We start from the raw sequence: 22,440 nt of genomic DNA, 5'->3' as shown, positions 1-22,440 counted from the left end.
AATAGACTTTAATTTTATACTTGGCTTGATTATTTGCATAAAGTGCAGCAAGAAATAGAGTAACTATTTCTATATAGGCCTTTTGGATTGGCTTTCATGGAATTCTGTTCTACAAGGCGAGCCCAGCCATGGGTTTGTAACCTCAAATACCTATGAGTTAGGTGATTCTCTCCTCTTAAGGTCCCAAGATAAACTTGGAGCTTGTTGAAAAGTGACATTCTTTACTGACCACAGATCAGAGCCCTGTATAGGGACTGTGTAGACAAAGGTATGAGGTCAGTCTCATTTTTCCTTTCTCTTCCTCTGTTCTCTCTTCACAGATAGGTAATTGTGTCTCTGTACTACAGGACACTCCCCTCGGATGCCTCCTCCAAACTGGAAAGAGCTAATTTCCCAAACGTTGAACTGGTTGGCTTAAGATTAGGGTCAGCGAAGGAAATCCAGAAGCCCAACATGCTGCCAAAAGGGTAAAGTTTTGTTTTGTTTTGTTTTGTTTTGTTTTTACCAGTCAGGCTTTTGGCCTCCCTCTCTCTCTGCAAACTGGTAAAAGGCCTCCAGATTTTTGAGCTGTCCTTACATGTTCCCTTGTTTCATTTTGATAACATGTTTTCTAATAACCTCGTTTGTCTTTTCTTGCCTTCAGGCCATCAAATGCCAAATGGTCATGCAACCAAAGCCTCTGATGATAGCCCCTTCTACTGTGTACCCTTAGAAAGATCTCTGAGGAAGCTCTGAATGTTATTTTCCCCAAAACAGCGCCCCCTGTCAGCAGGAAGCAGTTAAGATTTGCCTTTGTACTTATCCTTATTCTAAGGGCATTTAGATGTACTTCTTTAGAGAAGGGCAATGAGATAACCAGGTGAAAGGGGATCCCCAGAGAAACTCCAACTAGCCTGCGCACTGGGAGGAATGTGCACTGGGGTGGAGCCACAGAAATTTGCACCGTTTGCAGCGGGGAGGAGCCTGGACCCTCCTCTTTCTAGGTGCTACCTGGGATTCAAACTGTGAAGTGGGAAGCACACCAGCAGGGACCTGGCTTTTTGGACGGTCTCTGTTCCCCTTTCTTTCCCTTTTTACCCAATAAAAACCTGCCTTACTCACCCTTCACATTGTCTGCAAGCCTAATCTTTCGTGTCCCTCTGATAATAACCCCGTCTTTAGCTGAACTGAGGAAAAGTCCCACAACAGTACGTTCAGATGTTGACTTTTATTCATTCATTCTGCTTGTAGCTTGTTATGCTTTTTTACATTGCAAAGTCTTCAATTCTGGTAAATGCTATGTCATTATATCTGAAAGTTTTGTTCTTTTTTTTACTATAACTGTAAATACTTCGTTAAATAAATTTAATATACATAACTATATATTTTTTGAACTAAGACATATCAAATATATATATTTGGATTTGTCTTATTTCATTTTGTGTTGCTATAAAGGAACACCTGAGGCTGGGCAATTCATTTAAAAAAAAGGTTTATTTGGCAAATAATTTCAAATGGATGGGAAGTGCAAGTTTGTACATTTGCATCTGGTGAGAGCCTCAGGCTTCTTCCATTTGTGGCAGAAGGAAAAGGGTATTCAGTGTGTACAGAGATAACATAGTGAGAGAGGAAGCGAGACAGAGAGAGAAGATATGCTAGTTTCTTTTTAACAACCTGCTGTCATGGGAACTGACAGTGAGAACACACTGACCCTTTCCCCTATTTCAGGGAGGGCTTTATTCTATTAATGTGGGATGTCCCCTCAGGATCTAAACACCTTCCATTAAAACCCACTTTCAACACTAAGGAAGCCAAATTTCTACATGAGATTTGATGGAGACAAACAAACTATATTCCACCTATAGCAGAATTTTATCATTCTAACCACTATTTCTGTTAACCTGTATTTTTATATCTTCCATCACTTTATCTCACGGTTTTATTCTGGAAAGTAATTTGAGATGTATTTTAATTCAGTATTTATTTTTGAATCTTTTCCTTAATCTATTTTTGTCTTTTTACTTAAATTTTTCATGTCCCATTTGAGATTCTCCCCTCTGTTATCCACTCAACTTAACTGAGTATTACTACTATAATAAGACAAGACTTCTTTTTTGTCATAGTGACTTCTATTTCCTATGAGTAGGTCTTTCTTTGTCTTCCCAACATTGTCTGAAACTTGACAAAATTACGAAATCATGGGCACTAATTTATATTTTAAAAAATGCCTTACAGTATAGAAGTTGGGCATATTGTTCTTAACTAATATGAAGTTCTTCATGGCAGTTTCTTCCTAGAAGTGCAATGGCAGCTTGAGCGTATAAAGTTTAAAAAGGTGTTTCAGAACATGCTTGTTCACTTTCACAGATACCTTTGCTTATTTTTCATTGATTGCAAGTCTTTATTTAATATGTATGTACTTAAAATATTCATATTGTTATTCCTAGCAGATTGCTCAATGATTAATATAAGAATAACAATACTTGAAAGTAAAATTATACTCTTAGTTGTTTCTGATGTCTCTTGCTCATGTGGCCTTGTTATCTTAGATGTTTGCAATATTGTCTTATGAAGTCCTTCTATTAAATTTTATCTGGGAGAAACCTGTGATGGTGTGGGTTGAGAGTTGGAGTGTATCTCCGTAGTAGATTGTGGTTTAATTTCATGAGACATCTTAGGAGTTCAAAAGCCAATGACCATTTTTATGTTAATTTCATGGCCTATATGTGCTTAAAGCATGTCGAGGCCAAACTTGAAGAAGTAAAGGCTGAGCAGAAATTTTGAGTTTTCTGAGAAGACTGCTTTTTCTTGTTCTCACCTAGAGCCTATGCAGGTACAGTGCAGCTTACGGTTTCCATGCACTTACTGTCTACCTACTTTTCAAGGTTTATAGACACTTGGGGTTCCTGGTTTATATTCAGTGATCTTATTTTCTACCTTATGTCCTAGATGGGCACAAGAACTAATCTCCTGGGTCTTGGGGGTATGTAATCCCCTTCTAATGTGTATTCTTATCCCCTGACACCTGGGGCATGACAGGATAAACTTATCAGCTTTTCTGAGTAGGTCTCAGTTTTCACATTATTTCTGGAACTAGAAACTTACTTTTCTTTAAGGTCAAAGCAGATTTGAATTTAAAATAGATTTGTTAGGTATTATGTAGGATTTCTAAATATTTATGGCAGGTAAATATTTAGATTTCTTTAATCCACCGTCTTACAATAACCACAAAATATTCTATAACTCAATCTCTTTAAGCAGTTCAGAAAAGTTTTCTACTCAATTCACATTAAAAGACAATTCACAGTTTAAATCTACAGAAGAAAAGGAAACAATAGTTGTAATAAATCATGATTTTAAAACTCTACCTACAGACTTTGAAAAATATTTTATTTTTTAATCACTTCACGTAAATATAAATGCCTAGCTCAGTCCTTGGCAACTGCAGACAATAAGCACTTACTGAACAAAAGAAAAAGAATACCATAGGTATATTCCCCATGACCCTAGAGGTTAAAATAATTATGCTGATTATGTGGCTGTTACAACTGTAAATGCTTGATGAAAATATTCTGTTCCACTTATTATTTATTAAACAATGTCTTCTTCCTCCCATACATATGGGCATCATGCTGTAATTCTTAAAATTTATACGCACAAGCTGCCATTGCACATCCAGGAAGAAACTTCCATGAAGAACTTCCTATTAGTTAAGTACAATATAGCCAACTTCTATCCTGTAAGGCATTCCCTTTAAATATAAATTAGTGCCCATGATTTCATCATTGTGTCAAGTTGCAGATAATGTTCAGAAGATACAGAAAGACCTACTTATAGGAAATAGAAGTCACTATGACAAAAAAAAAAGTGTTGTCATATTATAATCATACTGCTTAGTTAAATAGAGTGGATAATGCAGGGGAAAATCTCTATTTGAAACCAATGTTACTTCCTGTCATAAAACATTCTGGTTCTGAAATGTGTCATTTTGATTTTTTTCTTAAAAGTAATTCACTTGCCTGAATGAAATCCAGTGATATGTTTATGGATATTGCTTTATTTGTGCTTCTAAATCTATTATAAAAAATAAAGTTAGAAAATAACTCTTCATATGTGGAAAAGTTGAACATAAGTTTTAATGTGACTGAAACGTATTTTCTCTTTAAAAAACTTAGAAAAACTACTTAAGAAATGTTAAAAAGGTAATGGAGCACATTAACTCACATCATTCACTCTATAATTTCGGGGATTCAAAATGGGTCATTAACTATAATTTGACAATGCCATTCTGAGTGGGAAAAACAGAAATGTTATTAGAAAGCTTGATACTGTATTCTATTTGAAAATGTATAGTTATCATGCTAATACAAGCATTTAAAAGGGTTTTTCCTTTGACTGTGAAATGTAATTATATATGGCATCCTTCATAAAAAAAAGTTCAGTGAGATCTACTAGGCAATTGGTACTTTTAGTTCAGTACAATTCATCTGTAATATCAATTTTCTATTATTTGAAATTATATTATTAATTGAAAGCTCCAGATATTCAGTTGCAATTTCCTTAGGAGAAGAAAATACTGGTGTTTTTAAAGACTTCTACCAAGTGTTTAATTCAAAATAAAGTTTTTCTTTTTAGCTATAGTAAAGTCTGTTGTATCACAACTCATTAAAACCCCATTTTTGGGCATAAATAATGATAAAAAGTGATAACATGTAAAAACCAATTTATTATTATTTAAATATGTAGTTCAGTCCAATAAAACTACTTTTAACGTGACAGCTCTGCATCCATCATTCTGGAGGGTATGTGGTGGTATTTCATTGTTTTAATTTGCATTTCTGTATCATGAGATTGAACACCCTTTCATATATTTATTAGTTATTTGAATATTTTCTTTTGTGACATACCTATTCAAAGTTTCACTCTGTTTTTTATACATTTTTTAAAAAGTGTATATACTGTTTTTTTTAAATTTTTTTTTAATTTTTTTTTTTTTTTTTTTTTTTTTTGAGACGGAGTCTCGCTCTGTCGCCCAGGCTGGAGTGCAGTGGCGCAATCTCTGCTCACTGCAAGCTCTGCCTCCTGGGTTAATGCCATTCTCCTGCCTCAGCCTCCCTAGCAGCTGGGACTACAGGTGCCCGCCACCGCGCCCGGCTAATTTTTTTGCATTTTCAGTAGAGACGGGGTTTCACCGTGTCCGCCAGGATGCTCTCGATCTCCTCCTGACCTCATGATCCGCCCACCTCGGCCTCCCAAAGTGCTGGGATTACAGGCGTGAGGCACCGCGTCCGGCCTGTAGATACATATTTTTAAAAAACATATTTGTATATACATTTTTTTCAGAATATGTTATTTATGCCTTGCATGATGTATGAATGTCTTTTCAAAGTTTGTAGGTAGCCCCTTCATTCTCCATGCTAATTCTTGATTACTTAAAATTTTATTTATTTTTTAAAAATAACTTTCTTTGTGGTCTATTTGGAAAGCAGTCTTTGTCTACCCTACTTAGGAAAATATTCTTCTCTGTAACCATCTAGAAGTAGTATTAGTATGTTGTAGGTGCTCTGAAATATACTAATGGGATATATGGGAAGCAATAAGGATCTCACTATTGTATCATTCATCAAGTTCAGAAGCCCCCAGGTTAACTTTCTTCTTCCTACAGTCCATCATAGTCTTCCTATACTTGTTTGTTGATTATGTCCAGGGTGTTTTAGTTATGCATGGGAGACACATGGAAGGAACAATTTGTCTTGCTAGAACTAGAAATCCTTCAGTATTCCTTAAAATGTTTTTGTTTTGTTTTTCTGATTTATTTGTACCTATGTCACTGAAATATTGAGAGTTATATTTCTTATAAGAGTCGTGTTTTGCTAGTATTCCTTTCTTAATGATATTTATCTCAATATGTGAGTATTTTCTTACATTGAACGTAGTTGCTAAGTAGTAGAATCAGTATACCTGCTTTCTTAGGTTCTGCTGTGATGCATATCAATTTTAGAATTAATTTGCTTGCGATGAATGCAATATGCTAAATGTTGGCATTCACATTTGGTTGGAATTCAAATGATTTATTTTATTTTAATATAAAGAGATGCAATTAAATGAACATCTATAGTGTGGTGTGAACATTTTGTAAAATAAATCTATATATTTTCCGTAAGAGAGCTACCAATTATTTCTTTTATTTCTACAAAATGTAATCCTGGAAGTCTGTACTTAACTATGGGAGATATCTCATAGATAGGGGAACCTCACCTACTAACAAGCTGAATTATTGAGAGCAGAACAATACTGAGAACAGATGTTTCGGTATTCATTTTTAAAAACCTTACCATTTCATTTCCATCTGGTCAAAAAAAGGCCACTGAGGACTTGGCTATTGTTTCTCTCCAGGGAAAGTAGCCACTAAGTATAGAGAATTAGTTAATAAAATGCCATATCACTCAATAATAGAAAATCAGGTTAATTTTATTAAGAGATAAAAAGCCATTTAATTATGTAATATATCAATGGTAAATGTCATACAGAATATATTTTATGAAGTGAACACTTTTTATTAATAAAATTCCTGCATGTTAATTCTCAATGCTGGATAATGTTGCTTGACTGCAGTGCCATCTGTTTTCAGATCAATGTACTATAATTGACTGATGGGAATTTTAAAACAGAAAATCCAGCTGTTCTACATTTGTCCTCTTTGACCAAAAGATAAATTATCATATTACACAGCTCCATAACTACTTTCATTTCCACTAGAGTGTGACCTTGTAGATAGTGGTGTCTTCAGTAATCAGATGACACAAAATTGTGTTTATGGAAACTTCATGTTAATAATAGGGTATCACACTACAAAGAAAACAGTGGCACAAATTTAAATCTAAAAGCAGTCCAATTTTAGATCAGTCAAGACTGCTAGAGTCATTAACAACATTTAATACCTGAAATTAATTTGACAGCAAGGGAGGTTTCACCTGCCTTGATGGCAGCATATGCAGTTTACTAAGTATGCCTATAGGACATGTCTCATGTTCGGTTTTTACCAATATTTATATTAAGCATATGGTATGTTTAAAACTACATGGGAAGTGATTCTTTTTGTCTTCATGAGTACAGTGTATGATTCTTTGAAATAATTTAGATACAAGTAACAAAAGATTTATTTTACTTGATTCATTTACCTATCTGTATACTCAGAATAATATTGTATTTGCATTTTTGATATCTCCCTAGATGTGTTACTATTGACTAATTTGAAATTTCAGCTATACATTTTTAGATTATTTAGATGATAAAATTAGGCACAGTTCAGGATAATACCTCCATGGCAGTATTTTTCCAACAAAGTATACATGCTACTATTAGCAACAAGTACTGCATAATAATATGTTTATATATATAATGACAAAGTGTAAAAAGCAAGTCCATACCATATGAAGTCATACTTTATCCCTGTTCTTTAATTTTTATTTTAATGCACAGAGACTATCAAAGATATTAAAACAATTTCAAAGTTTTTTAAGACAATGCTAATGTTAACATTTTGTATATAAGTGGTTATTTTTGTTATAAGTAATAATGAATATGTACAGAAATATTAGACCACTATAATTTTATATTTGTCATACTTTAATAGGCTTTTTAGTTACACAATTATATTAATACCTTGTAATTATAAAATATCAATACACAAATATAACACATCTTTGCATCTGAAACTGGAAACAACTATATAAAAATGTGATGCATGTTCTGGTTGATGTAAATATTTATAAACATATAGCACAAAAATATTTTTGAAAGGCCTGCTTTTTCCACTCAACAATATAAGATGGCATTTAGTAATTCTAAATGCTTTTGTACAATGTAATTTACTTCTTTATTCAACAAACATTTATTAAGCACTTCTAAAAAACTAGCTTAGGTATAGGGGGTGCGCTTGTATATAAAACAGTAGACTATGTGTCTCCATTCATGGACCTTATGTTATAATGAGAAGAAACACAGGATACAAATAAATATATAAAGTATCATGTCACGATAAGTGTTGGGAAGAAAAATAAATCTGCAGAAGATGGATACATTTAAGTGGAATGTGTGAGTACATATAGTGTGGTCGCAGAGGAACAATTATATTAGGCACAGTTGAGCAGAGACTTAAGTGAAGTAAGAGGAGGTGAATAAAGCACACAATGGGCAAAAGCATTCCAGGAATAGGCAGTTTTAGTGCTAAGGATCTCAGAGTGCCTTAACTGTTTGCATAGCAAGTGTTACTGAAACACCAGGGTAAAGTCTAGGTCCTGTTGCTTACCACAGAGAAAGCCAATCACTAAAACAAATATTTCCAAGGAATAAGGCTTTATTTGGGTCCCTCAGCTGAGAAAGTGGGAAGTCAGTCTCAATTCCATCTCCTCAACCTACTAAATGTAGGGGTTTATATAGCAAGGAAGAAATGTAACTATATGTGAAAACACAGGAATTTTGGAGCGGTAAGGAAGTGGAGGTGGTCAATAGGAAGCAGGAGGTTGAATAGGCAATCATGATGGGTGAAGAGTATGGCATCTCATTGTCCAAATGTGGTGATCTGCTAAGTTTCAGTTCCTTGATACTATCTGGGATGACTGATGGTTGGTTTCCTGAGAAAGAAACTGAGATAAAACAAATTTGAGTTTCTCAAGTTTCAAGACTGGGAGGGTCAATTGTTTTGTGTCATCAAAAGAAGCCATAAACATCAGTTCTATGAGACAATTATGCTGGTTTTACAAGACCAGGATAGCAAGACAAAGTGATCCAGTGGAATAAGGGAGATGATGCGTTCATCAAAATATCACTGGGCTAAATCATGTAGCAACTGATATATCAAAAGGACTTTTGATTTTATTATAAGTGACACTTTAAGCATTGGAGGCATTGGAACAGAGGAATGTAATAATCAGAATTTTTTAAACAAAAGTACTCTGGGTTGAGAGTAGTAGATTAAGAATAAACCTATAAAGAGGTAAGAAGATAGTTAAGAAAACTAATCATGAGGATATTGCAATAGTTTTGGCAAGTTATGAGGTCCAATTAGGGATCATAGTGATTTGGAACAGAGTGATAGTGGTGAAGAAACTAAAAATTTTCATATTCTAGGGTTTTTTTTTTCAATGGTAGAGAAATAAATTTGATGATGAGTTGTAGTGAATAAAGGACAGGGAAGAATGAAAGGTAACTTCCAGGTTGGAGGGCTTGAGAAATTCATATATCTGTTATTCAGCTGCAATTTAATTCCAACTGCATAAGTAGATAAAGTAACTATGTTTATGGAGATGAAAGACATAAGTCTTGAACTAAAGAAGCTTGTAATCTACTCAAGAGATCAAAATACAGCAAAATACCCTGTGTGTGTTTATTCAATTGGATAAAACTGACACAAAAATGTTTTTAATCTCTGATAGAAGCATGTACAAAGAGATGAAATTAAACAAATAGTGGAGAAATCTACCCTAAATTGCAATGAGAAGGTGGGGTGTATTTGTTTCGTATTGTCGCTGCAGCAAATTACAACAAACTTAATGACTTAAACAGCACAAACATATTAGCTCTAGAAGTTTTGTTTCTTATTGTATATTTTATATCTGTATTTTACTTCTTTAACATATGGAATTCAGTTATCATAAATCTTTTAATGTACTGATATGCTAATTCTAATATATGTGCCATTCTAAGCCAATTTCAACTGAATGATATTTCTATTAGTTATGAGTTGTATTTTCTACTTCTTTGCATCCTTGATAATTTTAACTGGATGCCAAACACTGAATTTTACCTTGAGGATTGCTGGATATTTTTGTTTATAACTATTCTTGAGTTTTGTTTGGGGATGGAATCACTTACTTGACCAGAGTTTGGTTTTGTTAGGTGTGCCTGGAACGGTATTCCTTGTAAAGCTAATTCTCTTCCACATTGGCAGCAGTACCCTTCTTTGCACTTGATCACATTCTCTGAGAATCATGTTGTTGTCCTGTTAGCCTGAAGTTAACAGACACTGATCCCAGCTCTGTGGGGCAGATGGGCATGGTTAACTTTAAAACTTTTCAATAGCTTTCCCTGACTTCTTTTAGATTTTGAATACTCATAAACTAATTATACTCAGCTAAATACTTAAGGGAGCCCTTTCCAAATCTCCAGAGCCCTTTTTCCATGTCGTTCTGTCTTTGCCAGTACTCTCTTTTACAGTTCTGCTCACATAGTTTTTATTTTTGCCTCCTCCACTTAGAGAGTCTGCATTGCTCTTCCCTAGTTTTCTCTCATGCTTCACTGTCACAGACCATTCTCAAGGAACTGGCTGGGGCAATAACAGGGTTTTCCCTCTCTTAAAATAATTCAAGGGTGGAGTCAACATGGTCAACTAGAAGCATCAGTGTTCGCAGGCTCCCATCAAAAAAACGAAAACAAAAACAAAACCAAAACCAAAAACATAATAAGCATGTGAATCCTTAACCAGCGACCAAGATATCCAGGTTCTCTCATCAGAACTGACTAGGAGGCTGGTGTGACCCGCTGAGAGAAGGAAGAACAGTGTGGTGCAGTAGCCCACCTGAGAGCACACAGGGCAGGGAAGCCCCCTCCCCCAGAAAAGGGAGGTGGTGAGTGAGGATGCCACCCAGCACGGGAAACCGTACTTTTTCCACAGAACCGTGCAACCCACCTGGGGTTGGGGTGCTACGCCCTGGTGGTGGCGTGGGTTCACGAGTGGGATCTTCTGATCCATGGGTTGCATAGTTCCGTGGAAAAAGCAGTTTCCCCAGCTTAGTAGCACCCTCACTTACTGCCTCCCTTGGCTGGGGGTAGGGGGGTACCCCTTCATCTTGTGACTCTCAGGTGGGCTGCCACATCACACTGCTCTTCCTTCTCTCCATGGGTCATAGCAGCCTTCCGGTCAATTTTGATGAGAGAACCTGGATACCTTGGTTGCTGGTGAAGATTTACATGCTTATTATGGTTTTCTCATTGGGAGCCTCTGAATGCCATGACTTCTAGTTGGCCATCTTTGACATAATATTCTTTTCTTGTTTGTTGTTTTCACTCATTTGTTCCTGTTGCCTACTATTTTGCTCTTCTTTGCGTTAACATTCACTATAATGTCTTGGTGTTTTTTAGCAATATCATTAGAAATATTGTTCGGAAATGTACAGAAGCTATTACTTACCCAAATAGATTTCTATTCTATACTTTCTCCTTCATCTTCAAGGATATTATTGTATTTCAAGAACTTGCCATTTATCACCTGGATTATTACAATAGTCTCTCAATCCACTCTTTCTTTAACGTACAACAGAAAGCTTTTTTAGCTTTTAGCAACAAAAAAAATGACTTTTGCAAAGTTCCCAAAATTATTACTCTAACTCTCTGACATAATCATGTCACCTTTTCCATTTAAAACTTTAGTAGTTTCTCCCCAGCAAGATAGTGTATATAACCCTAAAAAAATATAGCTCTAACAAGCTCTTCAATGTTCATATGTTAGTAATATTCATCGTCCATTCATAATGAAGATTTAAGTTTTAGAGAAGTTTCATTTTACCATATACCTGCCCAAATTCTTATCTTCTGCCCACTGCTTGGTTATTTTTTCCTATGCATCGTTAAAAACAAAAACAGATGAAAAATGTAATTTCATTTGTCAAATATTATGCAGAATAATTTAGTTCTTCTATGCAATTATATGAGACATTTTCTTACTCTATTACATCCTTTTATAAATTTCAAAATCTAGTACAATATCTAGTTTGTCTACCTCTAATATTGTTTGCCCCTCAAAAGCAGAGAAAATATTATGTTTATTATTGGTCGGATAAAGCCTCGTATACTATCTAAAACTGGAAGCTTTCAATACATGTAACTTGCTTATATTTTTAAAATTAAATAGTCATTTACTTATCAAAAGATCTCTAGGTGAGATATTTTATACTAGCAGAATTATTTAGAAGCCAAGATAGCCTAGATTTCCTCCAATCTGAGGCACCATCACCTTACAATAAAGTTTTTGGAAGAAAGAAACAAAAAGACAAAATTTATAAAACTCCAAATAATTACATATATTTATAGCTTTGTAACCGACACATCTATTTTTATCATTGATTTTTCCCAAGGTGTACAATAATCAAACTCAAAGTAAAGGACAAAGAGATGATATTGAAAGCAGCAAGATAAAAGAATCAACTAACATATAAAAGAATCCCAGTTCACCTGGAAACAAGTTCTCAATGGAAACCTACAGGCCATGAGGGAGTTTGTGATGGCTGGGTCAAATGGTATTTTTGGTTCTAGATCCTTGAGGAATTGCCACACTGTCTTCCACAATGGTTGAACTAATTTACACTCCCACCAACAGTGTAGAAGCGTTCCTATTTTTTCGCATCCTTGCCAACATCTGTTGTTCTATTTTCTAAAAGAATTTGTATAGATTAGTATTGGTTTTTTATTTAATATTACATAGAATTTGCATGTGAATTCCTCAAGGCTTAAAGTTTTCTTTGTGAGATATTTTTTGTTCACAAATTCAGTTCTTCTAAATATAAGTCTATTAAGACTTTCTGTTTCCTTTTGAGGTATATTTGATAACATTTCTCTTTCAAGGCATTTTTCCACTTTATCTAACTTTTCAAATCCTTGGGAGTAAAATTCTAATACATATACCTGTATTTGTATATACACATTCCTTTTTTAAAATTTCTATTATCTGTGGAATAAGTATTTATGTAGTATTTTTCTCTTCTTACCTATACAATATGTAGTGGTGACCCCTTTCTCATTTCTGATATAGATAATTTGTGTTCTCCCTCTTTCTCTCTGAGTCTACATATAGGTTTATCAATTCTACTGACTTTAACAAAACATCTTTTTAAGTGTTTTATTCATATTGTCTTCTTTTTTCATTTAATTTATTTTCACTCCTATCTATTCTTTCTTTCTACATATTTTGATAATATTTTTACCTTTTTTTAGCTTCTAATGATTGAAGCCTGTATTCTTGATTTTAAATATTTCTTTCTTTCTTAATATACATCTTTAAAGCTATACATTTTCTTCTAAGTATAGATTTATATTTCCCCCCAAAATTGGTAAGTTGTGTTTTCATTATTATTGAAATTTAAGTATTTTAAAATATCCTTTGTAACTTCTTTAACACATTAGCTGTTTAGAATTAAGTTGTTTCATTTCTGGATATTCACTGCTTTTGGAGATGCTTTATTGATGTTATTTTAATCTATTTACACTCTGATCACACAGTATATGTTTGAGATTTTAATCTACTGAAATATTTTTTCTTTATGTCAATTTTACAAGAAAATTTAGAATATGTGTTATTCAATAAGTATGAAAAGGAATTGAGTTAAAGGAATTGAGTTATATTTATTCAGTGAAACAATTTCCACCAAGCCTACTCAGAAAAATTGAGTGGTGTCAGTTTAATGGTTTACTATGCTCTGTATTTTATGTAGTAAGGAAGGTCACTTTCTGCCAGGCCAAGAAACTTAACAGTTTTGTGGGACCTCAGAGAGAGGGAGATATGCAGCCTTATTTATAAGTAGTATAAGTGAAATCTAGTGGAGACAGTCTTGTTGGGTTAGACTTCTTAATCTCAAAAGAAAAAGAAAAAGAGCAAAGAATGATAGTAATAATATAAAAAAGATCTCTGGTATGAGACAAGTTATCTAAAATACATCCCTATATCACTTTTAAAATTCCTAAGAGAAGTTAATTCTTTGGCCTTAGTAGTTGCTAAACTCTATAAAGACAGAAAGGCATGCATATGTTAAAACCTCTGGTTGCAAATTCAACAGCCCTTCATGCTAAAAACGCTCAATAAATTCGGTATTGATGGAACGTACCTCAAAATAATAAGAGCTATTTATGACAAACCCACAGCCAATATCATACTGAATGGGCAAAAACTGAAAAAATTCCCTTTGAAAATTGGCACAAGACAGGGATGCCCTCTCTCACCACTCCTATTCAACATAGTGTTGGAAGTTCTGGCGAGGGCAATCAGGCAAGAGAAAGAAATCAAGGGTATTCAGTTAGGAAAAGAAGAAGTCAAATTGTCCCTCTTTGCAGATGACATGATTGTATATTTAGAAAACCCCATCATCTCAGCCCAAAATCTCCTTAAGCTGATAAGCAACTTCAGCAAAGTCTCAGGATACAAAATTAATGTGCAAAAATCACAAGCATTCTTATACACCAGTAACAGACAAACAGAGAGCCAAATCATGAATGAACTTCCATTCACAATTGCTTCAAAGAGAATCAAATACCTAGGAATCCAACTGACAGGGATGTAAAGGACCTCTTCAAGGAGAACTACAAACCACTGCTCAGTGAAATAAAAGAGGACACAAACAAATGGAAGAACATACCATGCTCATGGATAGGAAGAATCAATATTGTGAAAATGGCCATACTGCCCAAGGTTATTTATAGATTCAATGCCATTCCCATCAAGCTACCAATGAGTTTCTTCACAGAATTGGAAAAAAAACTGCTTTAAAATTCATATGGAACCAAAAAAGAGCCCGCATCTCCAAGACAATCCTAAGTCAAAAGAGCAAAGCTGGAGGCATCACGCTACCTGACTTCAAACTATATTACAAGGCTACAGTAACCAAAACAGCATGGTACTGGTACCAAAACAGAGATATAGACCAATGGAACAGAACAGAGTCCTCAGAAATAATACCACACATCTACAGCTATCTGATCTTTGACAAACCTGAGAGAAACAAGAAATGGGGAAAGGATTCCCTTTTTAATAAATGGTGCTGGGAAAATTGGCTAGCCATAAGTAGAAAGCTGAAACTGGATCCTTTCCTTACTCCTTATATGAAAATTAATTCAAGATGGATTAGAGACTTAAATGTTAGACCTAATACCATAAAAACCCTAGAGGAAAACCGAGGTAGTACCATTCAGGACATAGGCATGGGCAAAGACTTCATGTCTAAAACACCAAAAGCAACAGCAGCAAAAGCCAAAATTGACAAATGAAATCTAATTAAACTAAAAAGCTTCTGCACAGCAAAATAAACTACCATCAGAGTGAACAGGCAACCTACAGAATGGGAGAAAATTTTTGCAATCTACACATCTGACAAAGGGCTAATATCCAGAACCTACAAAGAACTCAAACAAATTTACAAGAAAAAAACAAACAACCCCATCAAAAAGTGGGCAAAGGATATGAACAGACATTTCTCCAAAGATGACATTCATACAGCCAACAGACACATGAAAAAATGCTCATCATCACCTGCCATCAGAGAAATGCAAATCAAAACCACAATGAGATACCATCTCACACCAGTTAGAATGGCAATCATTAAAAAGTCAGGAAACAACAGGTGCTGGAGAGGATGTGGAGAAATAGGAACACTTTTACACTGTTGGTGGGATTGTAAACTAGTTCAACCATGATGGAAAACAGTATGGCGATTCCTCAAGGATCTAGAACTAGAAGTACCATATGACCCAGCCATCCCATTACTGGGTATATCCCCAAAGGATTATAAATCATGCTGCTATAAAGACACATGCACACGTATGTTTATTGAGGCACTATTCACAATAGCAAAGACTTGGAATCAACCCAAATGTCCATCAGTGACAGACTGGATTAAGAAAATGTGGCACTTTGGGAGGCCGAGGCGGGCGGATCACAAGGTCAGGAGATCGATACCACAGTGAAACCCCGTCTCTACTAAAAATACAAAAAATTAGCCGGGCGCGGTGGCGGGCGCCTGTAGTCCCAGCTACTCAGGAGGCTGAGGCAGGAGAATGGCGGGAACCCGGGAGGCGGAGCTTGCAGTGAGCCGAGATCGCGCCACTGCACTCCAGCCTGGGCAACAGCGTGAGACTCCGTCTCAAAAAAAAAAAAAAAAAAAAAAAAAAAGAAAATGTGGCACATATACACCATGGAATACTATGCAGCCATAAAAAAGGATGAGTTTGTGTCCTTTGTAGGGACATGGATGCAGCTGGAAACCATCATTCTTAGCAAACTATCACAAGAACAGAAAACCAAACACCGCATGTTCTCACTCACAGGTGGGAACTGAACAATGAGATCACTTGGACTCGGGAAGGGGGACATCACACACCGGGGCCTATTATGGGGAGGGGGGAGGGGGGAGGGATTGCATTGGGAGTTATACCTGATGTAAATGATGAGTTGATGGGTGCAGCACACCAACATGGCACAAGTATACATATGTAACAAACCTGCACGTTATGCACATGTACCCTAGAACTTAAAGTATAATAATAATAATTTAAAAAAAGGAAAAAAAAAAAAACCTCTTGTTGCATCTCTTAAAAAAATAATAAAATATAGTTTTATTCTATTTGTTTATTCTATAACAGGAAATGCCTGTTGTAAACAGTTGTAGCATTCATTCATCACTGTCACTCTTTTTTGTGCCCAAGAATAATCTTTGGAGATTATTTATGATCACAAGAACCACTGTTAGGAAAAAATGCTCAAAAATTGATAATAGAGAAAAAAATTACTGTGTGTTCCTTCAGAGTCTGGTAGGTATATCTAGCAGGCCTATCTATGATTATTTGATTCTTTATAAGTGTGGATATCTTTGATTTACTCTTTAGTACCGATTAGTGCATTTTACAATGCTGTAGGGATAGATGTTATCTTGTAGAGAACTGGTATTTATGCAAATGGATTTTACTCGAAGAAAGCAAACTAATTTTTTCTTGTAGAGATATTAATAGTTTCTGGGCTTTGTCCAGTATAGTAGATTACAAGCTCAAATCTATGGTTTTCTTTTGAATTGTAAATTGGAAACCTTACTCAGATATTCTTTCCTTTAACTACTATGTATGCTTCCCTCAATTTATTTTCCTTTGAAGCAAATTTACCATCCTGCTTGTTTCCTTATTAGTTAGTTAATACATTTTTTGGCAAAGTTTATTCTAAAAAAACAAAAAGTATGCTATTTGATAATCCTAAAACAAACTCAGAATAAAACAATAATGAATAGATTTTAGGCAAATGAAAAAAAGTTTAATTTTACTAGCTAATAAAGTATCAGAATAAGTTTTACTTCTTGAACATTGTGCTTAAAAGCAAACTTTTTTAAAAGAAAATACTTAATGTTAATAATTGCTATTTTGGATATCTTGTTTTAGATACTTATTTTCAATTGTTTTCTGTAGTTTCCAAATTTTCTATTATAAAAATCTGTTCTTTACATAATCAGAAAATGTTTTAAGTAAAATATAGGTGGAAAATGGCCTTTGGAACATAATGGAAGTTCTATTTATCTTTGAGAGTTTTTTCCTGTGATATTATATATTTATTTAAAAACAGTATAAAAGAATTTATCCGTTTCTTCTAGGTTTTCAAATTTGTTGGCATATAATTCATACATTTAAAAAATAATTCTTTAAGGCCGGGGGCAGTGGCTCACATCTGTAATCCCAACACTTTGGGAGGCTAAGCAGGCGGATCACCTGAGGTCAAGAGTTTGAGACCAGCCTGGCCATTATGGAGAAACTCTGTCTCTACTAAACACGTGCGTGTGCACACACACACACACACACACACACACACACACTCTAACCAGGCATGGTGGCAGGAGCCTATAATCCCAGCTACTCAGGCTGAAGCAGGAGAATTGTTTGAACCCGGGAAGTGGAGGTTACAGTGAGCAGAGATCGCACCATTGCATTCCAGCCTGGGCAACAAAAGTGAAACTCCGCCTCGAATAATAATAATAATAATAATAATAATTCTTTAAAAAATAAAGAAGCAATGTAGAGAAGTAAGCTAAGTCTACTTCTTTTATAGGATTTACAAGGAAATCCTCCTATAAATACTAGTGACCAGACTTTTATTGAAGTTTTATTGTCATGATGGACAACTGGGAAACTTAAGAGTGAAGACGATTGATGAAAAGTTAAAGGAAGACACTCTCTGTGAAGATTTTATAGTTTCCAGTTTGATATTATGGAATACTTTAAGTAAATACTGTCTTAAATGGATTATCACAGTCAGCTACTTTATTATAGCCATGTGTTTGCATCGATGCCATTTTATAGACAAAGAGACTGCAGGTTCCAACCTGTGCTAAGAACATATAGCAAGTGAGTGGCCGATTAGTTTCCACACGTTTTACAAAAAAATTTACCTATTCTTATATAATGTTAATTGTCATTTGCCTTTGAATAAAATGGAAATACGTTTACAGTTACATCTGATTTCAAATGGAAGCTATATATTGCATGATTTTAGTTGCCTATCAAGTCTCTAGTGAAATCTAGGTTACTTATGAAATTTCTGTAAACAGTGGCTACCATCCCCACCTGGCTTTGGCAACCTGTTAGTTACATAAGGTAGGGCAGGGTGTGAAACCAGCTGTTTTGCTGCTGCTGTCAGGAGAGGCTTACCTAATTTGGAGAAGTATGACTTGAAGTGTTGATCTTAGTGGCAAGCAAACAGAAGGGCTACTGACCCTGCCAGCTAGGGTTGTTCCATTGGCTCAAACAATAGACCAAAGGACTAGCTGAGGAATTTAAGAGGCAGTTCTACGAGTGAGATAGGTGTAGAGAAACGGATAAGCCAAGCCCATATCCTGGGTTGATCAGAAACTGTGCATATGCACAGAAGAGACTTGAGGAGACGCAAGCAGCCCACTCATTTTGGGTCAACAGAGGCTGTGTGTACGAAGATGTGACGGAGCTCTATGAGAAACAAAAGCTCATGGAAAATTGAAAATGACCTATAAATATTTTCTCCAAATTATTTAGAGTGAAATATTTTTATGATGTGTATGGCTATTCCAATATTGGGTTGAGAATATTTTGCCTCCCCAACAGGTGACATGTGGAATGATTGACTATGAAACAGCCAATCCTTACTAAGAAGTTACCTGTTTTTCCTTGACTTGAAATAAAAGTGATATGTGTGACTAATTAATTATATATAACAAAAATGTATTCATTCTATATTAAAATAATTGTAATCCATACAAAAACGTTAGTTTCACTTACTTAGCTTTAACTTTTTGTGTTACATTTTAAACATTTATGGAAGAATAACATTTTCCTTGGTAGATAGCCCCAAAACTGCTGCTCACAATGTCTTCATTAACTCTGACAAGAGAGGAAATGCCTGTTGTAAATAGTTGTACCATTCAATCATTACTGTTTTGAGTATCTATTTTAAAGGTCATCTCTGATTTAAATTGAGGCTACAGATCACTGACTTTAAAGAACAAGTGGGACTGGAAGAACCCAGGAAGTGCCAAGAATCAGTAATAGAGAAAGTAGCCAATTACCACACTGGTTAGATCACAAGCAATTTGAAAATGAAAATAATGTATTTTGACATTTACAGTTGTGCTATTTTTCTAGAGCCCAGGAGAGTGCTTTCCCAATAATTCAGAATTAAAGTATAATTAGTGTAGTAGGAGCTATGCTATGTATGAGTAATAAAAATAGCTGTAAAGAAAAGGGAAATAGGCAAATAAGTCATCAAACTTGATAACAATGTAGAATTAGAACTAATACAGATATACATATGAAAATGGATAAATTATGGAAAAAATCTTATTCCAATTCTGAATTCAGTTTTGTCTTTCATTCAGTTTTGAATTTGTTTCATTCAGTTTTGTCCTTGATATACATCTGTACTTGACATTCATCTCTTTTTTTCCACTGAAAGGTTTTTCACTTTTACTCTTCCTGCACAATTTTTAACCTACCTTATAAGACTCAGCTCAAGGTAAAAAATGCAAAATTCAGAATAAAGCTGACTAAAGTAATAAAATGAACTTTTTACTATAACTTTCTAGTTCAAATAAAGTTTGATTTTTGACATAAAACAATGTATGAAGAGAAATCCAATATTAAAAAAATAAAAACAATGTATTAAAAACATCAGTATTAGAAAATTTATAGTTAATTGTTTAAAATTTTGAAGAACCATCCTCAGTGAGTAGATACATATGTAGATAATTTTTGATTTCTACAAAGATGAGAAAGTGAGTTGCTATATTTCATCATTTAAAATCCCTTGTAGAAAAGGAATGGTAGAATAACAACAATAAACTTAAACTGAAATTCAAAATCTGAATTAATGATATCAGGGTCACAAGTTTGCAAAACTTTTGCAATAACTCATCTTGCATTGTCATTTAATATTTATTATTTCCTCACTTTTATACTTTTTTTTTCAAAGCACAATGAAGGCAATGCAATTTAACTTTAGGAAAACTGTCAGTCTTATGAAATGATTACTTAAAAATGATTCAAATGTTGCTGAGATCTAAATGCAGAAATTTTACCACCTCATTATGTCTATTTGCATATGTAGGATAGGTGGATCTAAACCAATATCATGGGGTTATTTGATTTTCATTTCTGTTATGTAAATATTTTACCAGGATTTTTAAAAATAAGCTTCATTATTTTTGTATTTCAATATGAAATTACTGTGATAGCATATTAAAAATGATAAAATAGGAAAATAAAATTAAATACAACAGAAATGTAGTAGACAGTGAAAAATACTGTGACAAAAAACTAAATGCTTTTTTCCATAAACATACATTGCATAAGAGGAAAAATGACATATATTTTTCTTAATCTGGGTCAAATCATAGACTGCTACCATCAGCATATCACTTTCAATATTTGTCTGAATCATCATGGTGATTTCTCAACTAATTGTTTGTGAATGGTATGCCCTCCTGTGGCACACAGTTGAGGAACACTAGATGAATATTAACTATGATGTTTAAAAAGTTGTAAGAGCAGAAGCAAGGTTTGTCAGTTTGTCAGCACACTAGTATAACAACCTTTCCTTCGTCAAGATGGATCAAATAATGAAATTTAGCAAGAAGTGCTGTACAAATCCCCAAACTGTCAACCATTTGTGCTGTGAGCTAATGAAAAAACATGTATGCTGATCTTGATATGCTTGGAAGAAGAAATGCCAAAAAAAATCACTGTTGCAATTACTCTCCTGTTAATGACAAACGGATCTTTGGTTTATAGATAACAAAATGTAGGCCAGAAAACTAAGGTAATTAGATGAATGTACTGGGGAAGGATTTAAGACTATACTTTGGATATGACTGTGTATTTTTAACTAAAAAGTTATGTTTATTGATAGGACAAGTATAAACAATATTTGAAGAGATTTATAAGGACTTTAAACTTCAACTAATATTATTGCTGTAATGTTTTGTCAGGTAGATTTTATCAAAGGAAATATGTAGACACTAGTCTTTAATTATGAGTCAAAAGCATTTCACCACATAGCAGAATATGCCAAATGGCATTATGTTAATTTGTCAGGGAGGCCTCAAAAGTAATATATTGCACATATATAATGCAAACAGTAACCGTAATATAAATTTGTCATTAAATTTCCACAATATTTCTCCCATATTACAATGAAATAGGATCATGTCTTCTATGGAATCTACTTTGTATTATTATACTTTAAGTCTCCCATAATTTGTGTTATGTCACTAAACATTGAAAATCAAAATGTAGCTTTTGTGCGATTATTATCAACAATCTTACTTTACAAAGAATTTGCTGACATAGGATTTAATTATTTATGAGTGCAGTGTTGTTAGAACAATGCCTGTTTAAAAAAGGTTTTATGTAAAACTTTAAATTCCTTTTTTTGTCTTTTCAGATCCCATCAATTGTTTTTACTGCATTTATGAAGAGCTTTAGTGGTCTAAGTGATTTTGACTATTCTATTAAATCGCTATACTTCTTAAAGATTGCAGTCCCTAATTCTTCTTCCACATCGGTTTTGTTGACCCTCATGGATGTCACCTCTCTTAGGTTCTATCCCATTTTCTCATTGGTTTACTTCCCTATTTTTCAAACGTGTATTTTAAAACAATTTCCTAATAAAGGTTATGCAGGTAATACATTTTTCAATCCCAGAAACTTTATTTCACCATCACACTTGAATGCTAATTTACCTCAGAATTCTAAGGTTAAAATAATTTTATTTTTTAAATTTAAGTGTTATTCAGAGAACCCTCTCCATATAAATGCACGTTTCCTCTAGTTGTGATTAATTTTCTCATATTTTCTATTTAAAATTTTATTTAACTCCATTTTCTTTATTCTCTTTTTTTGAATAGATCTTCTGTCTTTTAAATTTTCTTTCATAGTATATGTGCTTTTTGTGAATTCTGTGATATTTTTAAAAATTTTACACTCTGGACATTTATTTTTTGAACTTAAGCAACAATTAGTAATACTCAAATGTATTGTGTTCTATTTCTAGCTTATTATTATAGAATTCTGGCTTTTTATGTTTTCAGTATCTTCTTTAAAATGCCAGATTACAAAAAAAAAAATAAAATAAAATGTCAAATAAATTTCTTTTAAATTTCACTCTGTTGTCAAAGTATCTCTCTCATTGATATC

At 34.0% G+C, this 22,440-nt stretch overlaps 1 long non-coding RNA gene across 2 annotated transcripts; it reads left to right on the top strand.

Annotated features, from left to right (window-relative positions):
- The first annotated feature begins 320 nt into the window (after window positions 1-320).
- On the top strand, window positions 321-21,932 carry LOC135966441 (uncharacterized). Of its 2 annotated transcripts, none has more exons than XR_012420965.1 (2): window positions 321-467; window positions 644-1,107. It is a non-coding gene; the product is annotated as an uncharacterized lncRNA (long non-coding RNA). The 2 variants fall into 2 exon arrangements; XR_010579758.1 differs by lacking the exon at window positions 644-1,107 and adding an exon at window positions 21,689-21,932 and having other exon boundaries at window positions 355-467.
- Window positions 21,933-22,440: the final 508 nt, after the last annotated feature.

The sequence above is a fragment of the Macaca fascicularis genome, chromosome 12 (assembly GCF_037993035.2).
Source record: "Macaca fascicularis isolate 582-1 chromosome 12, T2T-MFA8v1.1".
NCBI classification, from domain to species: Eukaryota; Metazoa; Chordata; class Mammalia; order Primates; family Cercopithecidae; genus Macaca; species Macaca fascicularis.
Note: the sequence above shows the minus strand (reverse complement) of the source record. Positions and strands in the feature narration are given on the sequence as shown.